This window comes from Herpailurus yagouaroundi, unplaced genomic scaffold (assembly GCF_014898765.1).
Source record: "Herpailurus yagouaroundi ecotype Mexico unplaced genomic scaffold, PumYag 29, whole genome shotgun sequence".
Classification (NCBI taxonomy): domain Eukaryota; kingdom Metazoa; phylum Chordata; class Mammalia; order Carnivora; family Felidae; genus Herpailurus; species Herpailurus yagouaroundi.
Genome location: NW_024412377.1, coordinates 68291181 through 68301184, shown reverse-complemented (window position 1 = coordinate 68301184; position 10004 = coordinate 68291181). Strand labels below are relative to the sequence as shown.

Here is a 10004-nt window from a genome sequence, read left to right as displayed (position 1 = left end):
CTGGACAGCAACATGCAGAAGGTTGAAACTAGACCACTTTCTCACACCATTCACAAAAATCAACTCAAAATGGATAAAGGACCTGAATGTGAGACAGGAAACCATCCAAACCTTAGAGGAGAAAGCAGGAAAAGACCTCTCTGACCTCAGCCGTAGCAATCTCTTACTCAACACATCCCCAAAGGCAAGGGAATTAAGCAAAAGTGAATTACTGGGACCTTATGAAGATAAAAAGCTTCTTCACAGCAAAGGAAACAACCAACAAAACTAAACGGCAACCAACGGAATGGGAAAAGATATTTGCAAATGACATATCGGACAAAGGGCTAGTATCCAAAATCTATAAAGAGCTCACCAAACTCCACACCCGAAAAGCAAATAACCCAGTGAAGAAATGGGCAGAAAACATGAATAGACACTTCTCTAAAGAAGACATCCGGATGGCCAACAGGCACATGAAAAGATGTTCAGCGTCGCTCCTTATCAGGGAAATACAAATCAAAACCACACTCAGGTATCACCTCACGCCAGTCCGAGTGGCCAAAATGAACAAATCAGGAGACTCTAGATGCTGGAGAGGATGTGGAGAAACGGGAACCCTCTTGCACTGTTGGTGGGAATGCAAATTGGTGCAGCCACTCTGGAAAGCAGTGTGGAGGTTCCTCAGAAAATTAAAAATAGACCTACCCTATGACCCAGCAATAGCACTGCTAGGAATTTATCCAAGGGACACAGGAGTACTGATGCATAGGGGCACTTGTACCCCAATGTTCATAGCAGCACTCTCAACAATAGCCAAATTATGGAAAGAGCCTAAATGTCCATCAACTGATGAATGGATAAAGAAATTGTGGTTTATATACACTATGGAATACTACGTGGCAATGAGAAAAAATGAAATATGGCCTTTTGTAGCAACGTGGATGGAACTGGAGAGTGTGATGCTAAGTGAAATAAGCCATACAGAGAAAGACAGGTACCATATGGTTTCACTCTTATGTGGATCCTGAGAAACTCAACAGGAACCCATGGGGGAGGGGAAGGAAGAAAAAAAAAAAAAAGAGGTTAGAGTGGGAGAGAGCCAAAGCATAAGAGACTGTTGAGAACTGAGAGCAAACTGAGGGTTGATGGGGGGTGGGAAGGAGGAGAGGGTGGGTGATGGGTATTGAGGAGGGCACCTTTTGGGATGAGCACTGGGTGTTGTATGGAAACCAATATGACAATAAATTTCATATATAAATAAAAAATAAATAAAAAAATAAATAAATAAAAATAAAAAAAATAAAAATAAAAAAAAAAGAGCTTGAGAGACAAAGCGCTAACATTTTGTGTGCGAGAGTGGTGTCAAACTGCAAACTGTGTCAAACATTGTCTCTGCGTATTTATTTACTTAAAGAGATTTTTTTAAATGTTTATTTACTTTTAAGAGACGGAGAGACAGAGTGTGAGTGGAGAAGGGGCAGACAGAGAGAGGGAGACAGAATCTGAAGCAGGCTCCAGCCTCGGAGCTGTCTGCACAGAGCCTGATGCGGGGCTCAAACCCACCAGCCATGAGATCATGACCTGAGCCAAAGTCAGACGCTCAACCGACTGAACCACCCAGGTGCCCCTGTCTCTGCATATTTATAATTTCCTTGTCTATACTACCATATAGATAAAATATTTGTATTTTGCTTTATTTAAATATTTGTTACTTTTGATTTCTTTTTTCCATTTAAAATAGTGTTTGTCCTCTAAATGACCTGACCATGGATATGCTGCAAAGGCACATAGAAAGCGTGGAGAGTGTAGAGAATGTGCCAGGAAAGAGCGAGCATACGTAGAAAAGAGGGCAGGAAGCCTTTATGGACAGCCAAAAGAGAACTGTAGAGCGCATAACCATAGAGCTGCCTCTCAGGTCAAGGAACTGGACCCAGCCAGGGCCCAGAAGTTTCTCCATGTCCATTCATATCATGACCACATGCCCTCTCCTGAGTCCAGGAAGATAACATCTTAGAGTCTTTGAAAAGCTTAATGATTTTGCTTTTTACATTTCGGTTGATAATCTACCCCGAACAAATTTTTTGTGTGTGGGATGAGGTGCAGTTTCAACTTTTCTTTTCCTCATTTGGATACTCAGTTGTCCCAGTACCATTTATTCAAAAGCCTGTCTCCATTGCATTGCGTCATCAGTTATCTGTCTCTAGACCCTGAATTTATTTATCCTATTGTAGGGAAACATTTTTAAAGTTCATTAATTGAAGCCTCTGATTTTCCCAGCTTCCCTCTCTTGAGCCTTTCCTATGTCTGAGGCTCACTCTCTAATTGACAGTCTTCATTTAGTCCTTGTGATAACCCCATGGGGTTCCTATTGTTATCCCTGGGTGATTAGAGGTTAAGTAAGTTGCCCAAGGGTACCCAGCTCCTAAGTAACAAAGCCAAGAGTCCAAAGTCTGTCCTCCTGCATTCTACTCTGAGGCCCAACACCTTCCACAGAGCTGACCTGTAATCCTGTCTCTGACCATTTCAGTCACAGTCTTTTAGATATCCTGCCTAAAACCTGCCTTGAACCATCCTGCCCTTCTAGACACTTAACTTGCTCTCTCTATCTGCATGGAGACGTGTCTGCTGATTGGATTTGAATTCTTTGTCTATTTAAAGAATCAAGTATCAGTCAGCCGCTCAGGCAGGCCGAGCCTCAGGCTCTCTGCCCTGTGCTCTTGCCAAGGGATCTTGGCGAGGTCTGGGGTTTTCCCAAAAGGGTTTGCTACTTGATACTCACTCTTCAGCCTAATTTTCAACCTGTGATGCTTTCCTGAGCCCATACAGGTGGTTGATTGTGCAGCTTTTCCTTTGTGTGCAAAGAATGTTCCGTCATCAGCCCAGATTTACTTTTCTCAAAGGTATCACTGAGAGACGGCAGCCTGTGGGGAACAGAGAGCTGATTGGAGGGTTGGAAATGGGTCCTCGGATTGACGTGCATTGCCTGGGTTGCCAAGCAGGGCTACATTTTCAAAAGGGATGATTATCCAAGGTCTGTTGCAGAGCTGAAATCTGGTTTATAAAAAAAGAAGAGGTTAGGGGCAATGCCATTCACACTGAGTTTGCCAAATCCTTAATCATGAAATATTCTCAGAATGTTGGCAATCACTTCTGGGTAACCCTGCTTACACAATAGTTCCCAAAGCTGCCAGAAACACTGGTATGAAATGCTTAAGTAAGGTCATTAAACAATGTGGGAGTTCACTGCCTTTCTCTGAAATATCTTACTGACTTTGAATACGATGAATTCAGATAATCTTTTCTACAAAAGCACACGTGTCAGAGCATGGATGCTGCTACCTTGTCCCATCCACGTGACATTGCCACATATCAATACCACCTCCTAGAGGTTGCATGAGGGATGACTACAACATATGGCTTTGTCGTTTAAATGCTTTACATTTCTTTTTCCTAAAGCTCCTCGTTTGGAAGGTATACAGTGGCTAAAGGCTGGCAGCGTTTTGGAAAGGATAGTTCAGGTTTTATCCTAGAATCTGTTCTGTGCCTGGTGGTCCCTCACCACACATCCTTAAACTTCCTGACAACCTGTCAACAACCAGATGACTTTAGCTCCTAGCACAGTGGTGCTTTCTGCTACAGACGGGGTGGACAATGTGAAGCCACTTGTTGGGTGTGCGATGACCATTCCCTGAGACTCAGAAGGATCCTCATTGTCTTGAGGCGTGCAATGTGCCTATATTTATGGACCTTTTGTTCTACCAGACTCTTCACTCCCAGTCTGTAACATGAGGATGCTTTTGATACATCTCTTAACCTTTTCACACCTTTCTTTTTAAAACTTTTTGTCATTGGCAGTTGTCACACTATCTGTATGGGCTCCAAGAATGACCTCAGATGATGATGTAACTATAGGATTTATTTATAAGGAATGATCTAGATTTCCTCATGGCAATTGCAGTTCTTGCATTGCAAGGTCTCTTCTTCAAAATTGGCTGCAAGCTAAGTGTTTCTGTCAGAATCTTCCAGCACTAGAAAAGGCTGGGAGAATGAGGAGACCACTCAGTCAATTCAATATATTCTGGACTTATGGGTAACTAGTTTCATGCAAAGGTGTTTCTCAAAGTCTGAATCTTTGCTATGAGTCCCCAAAATTGCTGACACAGATTGCTTTACTATAAAGGGGCTCAGAAAAATCGGAGAAAACCTATAATGTATTTTGGAAGTGATCATCAACATATAGTATCTAAATTTATAGAGAATGTGTCGGCAGCAAGGAAATGGGCACTGATGAGAAAATCTAGAAAAATGCAAGTTATAGACAAGCAGTTGCTAAGTTGTTTGTCTCTTATTTGTTGGTTTGGGATGTGGTAGGTGAAAGTCCTGTTCTTACACTTGTACTTCTAAATAAAAATCTTTCTGGGAGCCTTAGGAAGTGAGAGAGAGAGAGACTCTGATATGTTCCAAGATAAATCAATAAAAGAAAAGGGCAATGTCTGGAAAACAGATTGAGGTAGTTAGGATGGCTGATGCTGCTTCCCTCCATCCCAGATTTGTGGTAGCTGAAACATGAAGCAAGGTGGAATCCAAAGAACAGCACATGAAGCCAAGACTCAGCTGGTTGAGATAAGAAGCCAGATGGGGCCTTCCATCTCCCCCTCAGCCCACCCCTCAGATGACCATTTATAAGCACTTTTGAGAAGTCTCTCTTGGGCTTCTCTGAGTAGATTTAGGGCTGGCACCCTCCTTGTAAGTTCTCTTCTTTGGTGTGCCTACATCTTCATTACTCTGGTCCAACGTCCTGGTCTCTGTGGTGTGCAGTGAGTGTTTCAGTTAAGGCTTCCTTGGAACCTGGAGTTGTAATCGATATGATCTGGAAATTCCAAGAGGTAGAATTTGTATAGAATAGTACCGGTGTGGTGTTTTCCAGCTTACAAACTGTTTTCAAATCTGAGGTGGCAGTGGCTCTGTCTGTTTGGTCATAATTGTTTACACTCAACCACAGCCACATCCTGACACAGAATAGGTGCCAATAGTTGTTGAATCTGTGATGAACAAAGAAATCTATCATTTCACTTGACATCGTAATTATCCACTGAAGTAGCTAGGACTGTTATCATCCATTCTCATTTCATACGTGACGAAATTGAGTCTCAGCAAAACTAAATCCTTCTCCTCTGGAAGTCAGGCTGCTAGATTGCTGCACTGGAACCATAACCCAGTTATTTTTATTCCAAATCCAGTGTTTCTTCTATACCAAAGAAAGAGAAACGGAGGAGGAGACTAACGGTAATTTGAGCCAGGCATCTAGGGAAGTGGATGGATTTCTAAATTTTTTTTATTGTTAGATAGGCTAGGGTTTCATTTATAGCCTGAAGCCAGTACGGATCTAGAGAGGTCAGCTGGAGGATGTTAGGGACTACAAAGAGAGAGGTTTCTTAGGGCTTGACCAGAGAGCTGACTACTCGTTTAGAAGGGATGATAAGAAGTAGGGTAGCTGTAAAAATTGAAAACAATTTGTGAGAAAAGGACTGCCAGGGCAAGGGATGGCGGTAGAGCCTAGGGGTTATAGTATGCAAGAATAATTACTATTCTCATATAAAAAGGATAAGGAGGACTGGCCCAGGGACTTGGGGGACTTCAAAGGGTCAGAAGCTAGGGTGCTTTGAGAACTAGAGTTGATCTAGAACAAAGGCTGCAAATTAGAAAGTAAAATAATTGGGTCTCGCAGAGAAAAGGTAGCATTTTTAATCAATGTGTCTCTATGGTGGAGCAATGATGCATAATAACATACTCTGTATTCCACAACTCCTCCCTCCCCCCATCCTGGAAATTCTAGAAAAGATAGAACCTGCAGCTGCTTTTGGAAGAACGGTAGCAAATGCCTGTCTTAGCTCCTGAAGGTCAGCTTGAGATCCCTGAGCCAGAGCACATCACATTTTCTTATCTTGCATCTCACCGTAACAGCTCCTTGTAAATTTCCAAAGATGCCTTCTTTGTGTCCCTAAACCAATCCAGACAGACAGTGTATTGAAATGGCAAGATCATCCAAAGAAAGCTAGGAAACATAGGTTGAGTCCTGGCTTTGCCAATAACATTGTGACCTTAGACAAGTCATTCATACTTCGTGGGCTTCACTATCCCCAACTGGAAATGAAAAGATTGACATAGATTCCATGTCCTAGAAGTTTCCTGAGTCTAACAATCTATGAAGCAAGGGAGAGAATCAGATGCAACATTTGTATTTACTTTCTTCATAGATAAGATTTTTAAAGGTGTGTTAAAAGGCTGTCAGGTCAGGCTGGTTTCCAGGTTCTGGTTGATTATGCTGGTGATTTATCAGGCTTACCTAATTACTATTCTCGTATAAAAACAAGTGAACCTAATTTTGTTAATTTAGCTTACCGAGGAAACAAAGCAAATATTAATCACTTATAAAAATATCAGAATAAGGAGGAATAAGGGATTGACAACATCAGAGGCAAAGACTTTTTTTTTTCCTTTTGAGAAATATGATCGAATACTGCCTTGAATTTTTAGTGCACAGTGTATGGGGAACACACTTGGCATGGTCATGCGGTGATACTTGGAGAGGATGAGAACATTTTCAGAGAAAAAGCAATACTAACGTTTCTTTGAAAAAAATATTTCTTCAAAAGGCTGAATTTTGGTTGAAGGGGAGACTAAGAGAGATACTTTTAAATGCATAACTCATATTTGCTTTCCCTAAGCAAAGTTCCTGGGTGCAATATATGGCCAAAGATGTTGTTGGTACGCCTTTTGCAAGTATTAGCTGAGGGCAGTTGTTAATCAGATACGACCACCTCTGCAGGTTGAGAAGAAACAGTCTTCATGCAAGATGAAATTGAATGTTCTCCCAATATACTTTTCTTGTTATGTTTGCTTTCCTAGAGAAACATGTGTGTTCAGTGCATAGGATCAGGGGATCTAAAGTCAGACTACCTGTGATGTGTCATTTAGTAGGTGTGATGTGTCATTAGTTGCTGGGTGGCCTTGAGCAGGCTATTTAATCTTGCCTCAGTTAACTTATCTCTAAAACAGAATTACAGTAGAATCTCAGTATAAAGAACAAATGAGCTGATGCACATACATAGCTTGAAAGAATGCCTATTGAGTGCTACTGAGTAGCACTCTGTTACCTAGGGTAATTGTTCCTGTTGCTACCTTTTATTCATATATAATAACTTGTGTGCCCAGGTGGAGGTGAGGAGTAGGTATTTGATTAGGTGTCATGATTGGGCACTGGCTGAGTAATGACTGTTAACATTGTCTGAACTGAAAGGCCCATAGTTTGGGCAGAGAAGTCCTGCTACTCCTTAACTACAGTTAAGTCAGTCATCTCCCATAGTCGGTAGTTGACTACACCTTGGTTTTCATTCTGATTGGGAACTATCTCTGTCCCCACTTCTTCCCCATAATGAGAAAGGAGAGTTGACTGAGGACAACTTTATTATAATGATCAGTTAAGTAGCATGAGATATAAAGGTGACATGTTTTCTGCCAGTTCTTCCAGAGGTATTGGAAACTGGATTAGAAATGAACGATCACGAAAGTTAACAGCTATACAGTTCACTCTAGAAAAAGGATATTCCAAGCTACTTCCACAGTTGTTTAGTTCTTCATAGATTTTTGACTCTAACAGGATAATCTTTGCCAATCATATGGCATCATCAATGCTTGCAATGAGAGAAACACCACACAGGGATAAATGAACTCAAGAGAATCAACATATTTTAATGCCTGTCAATATTGCCAAGAGGGAGTCAGACATTCGTTGCACAGTATCTTCTCTTTATACTTTTTAAATAGATCCACTGATGTATGGAATTTTTCTAATTTCAACTCTGTGTAAATAGAAAAGGATAACTGAGTTGGGCATGTTAAAGTAGCAGAGCATGCTTTATTCACCACTTTCTGAAAAGGAGAAATAGCCTCTGGTCTCTGCCTTTTCCTCTCTGACATCCTGGTAATTTTAGTATCCATAATTCAAATAATCACCACTAAGAACAAAGTTTAAGATTTGTTGTGTCTGTTTGGAAAACAATGAAGGGCTCTGATGTCATGATTAAAACAAATATTACTTTTGGCATTTTTATTTCCTGAACTGATTTCTTATTTGAACACTGTTTTCTGGAACCTGGTAATTATGCACACAAACCCTAATTCATTTCTTTAGTCCTTGCTTAGGAACCAAACTTTGTTTGCAAAATTGCTCCACTCTTAACCGAGTAACAAACAATTTTATTTTGTGTTACTAAGGAGTGGGGGTGGTGGGGGGGGGGGTGGAGCAAGAGGATGGAAATGCAGGATGTGGGACTACAGGCTCCATGTAGCAGTGGACATTTTTCTTGGGTAATGACTTTAATAATCCTACCCTTGACAGAAAAGACAAGAAAGGAAATAAGGTTAATGGTTCTGAAATCTCTTTTTTTCCTCCTGAATTTCAGCAATTACTTTAGTTCTTGAAATTGGAGTCATCGCACTTCCTTTTGCCATTTTATCCTTAGAGGCAGAGATTGAAAACGCTTATTGTACTCAGCTGTGGATACCTGAATCAATGGTATTAAGTGGATGGTAGGTGGTTCTATGAGTTGGGATTAGGATCAGCAGCATATAACAGAAAAACCCAGAGTGGCAGTGACTTAATCAAGATAACTCTGTCTTGATTTTTGCTCACACAAAAGGACTACAAAGGGGAACAACCCAGAGGTGGTGAGGTGGCTCCACAGAGTCATTAGGAACCCAGGAACCTTTCAGGTCTCTGTATCACCATCCCTAGGCTGTGGTCCTTGTTCTTAAAAGCCCCAAGAGGTCTTCTGATTCTATCTGTGGACCAGACAACAAATGGAGAGACTCTTTTTTTTAAGGGCTTTCTCTTCCAGAACTGAATTTAACAGTTATATTTACATCTCCTTGATTGAAACTTAATGATAGAGCCAAAATTGGCTGCAGGAAAGGCTGAGAAATGTACCCAGGCAGGCAGTAATGTACGCAGCTAAAACTTAGTTTTCCTATGGCCACGAAACAGAACATAGATAATAGGAGGCAGCTAGCATTCTGTGCAGAATACTGCAGTACATTTATTCTGGAGGCCAATGGTAGAAATTGAAAAAATTCTATGAAGAGGTGCTGGCCCAGCTCAGTTGGAAGAGCATGTGACTCTTGATCTCGAGGTCATGAGTTTGAGCCCCACATTGGGTATGAAGATTACTAAAAATAAAATAAACTTTAAAAAGAAATTTATTCTTGTGAAGAACACTATAACATGTGACTGAGTACGTGTTATACTCTGACCGAGTACATAGGAAACACCTAATGGAAAGATATACCACATTAGTTTTTAACTAATAAACATTGAAATTAATTTAATTTAAATTAACACTTAAAATGAAAAAGAAAAGAATTTGTGAAATAATGCCTGACCTTTGAGGAACCTATGTTTCTGTTCTGTAAGTTTTCTAGTTCTATGGGTAATGTATGTCATCTATGCAGGTTATCAGGTTATATTATCAAGTTCATGTATTAATGAAGGACCTACAAAAAAACATTAGAGAAAGTGAACAACATAAGAGAATTAAGTCAGGATGTTATACTTCCTGCTCTTCCCAGACTGCGCATCTGCTGACACTCAGGAAGTTACGTGCCGTGATATCGTGAGCATTGTGCACATATAGCCAGTTTCAGATTCCTTTGTGAACAAAAGACAAGTGTAAACGTAAAGAAAAGAACATTTTAGGTATAGGGAAGACCCATCTGCCTATCAAAACCAAATAGATGGCTCTAGAACTGAGGCTCCGTTCATGAAAAAACCTTACTTCCTAGATGGCTTCAGAGAAAGCTTGTGTTGAGAGTAATGCATCTGTGAAAAGCAGTTGTGCAGACCAATATGGTAAAAGTGAGCCCGTGAGTGAAGAGGCACAGGGCAAAAACAAAGATGAAGGCTGGGCTCCAGAGGAAAGGCATGCGGCGTGCCTGGTGAGGGTCTGGCTGAATGAAAGTCCCAG

The 10004-nt window shown here is 40.9% G+C and overlaps 1 long non-coding RNA gene across 1 annotated transcript in view; it reads right to left on the bottom strand.

Annotated features, from left to right (window-relative positions):
• Nucleotides 1-2919: 2919 nt before the first annotated feature.
• LOC121012073 (uncharacterized) overlaps nucleotides 2920-10004 on the bottom strand; it is a 21576-nt gene continuing 14491 nt past the window's right edge. The window contains exon 2 of the long non-coding RNA XR_005781929.1: nucleotides 2920-3033. This is a non-coding gene — a long non-coding RNA (uncharacterized LOC121012073). The remainder of the gene's footprint in view (nucleotides 3034-10004) is intronic.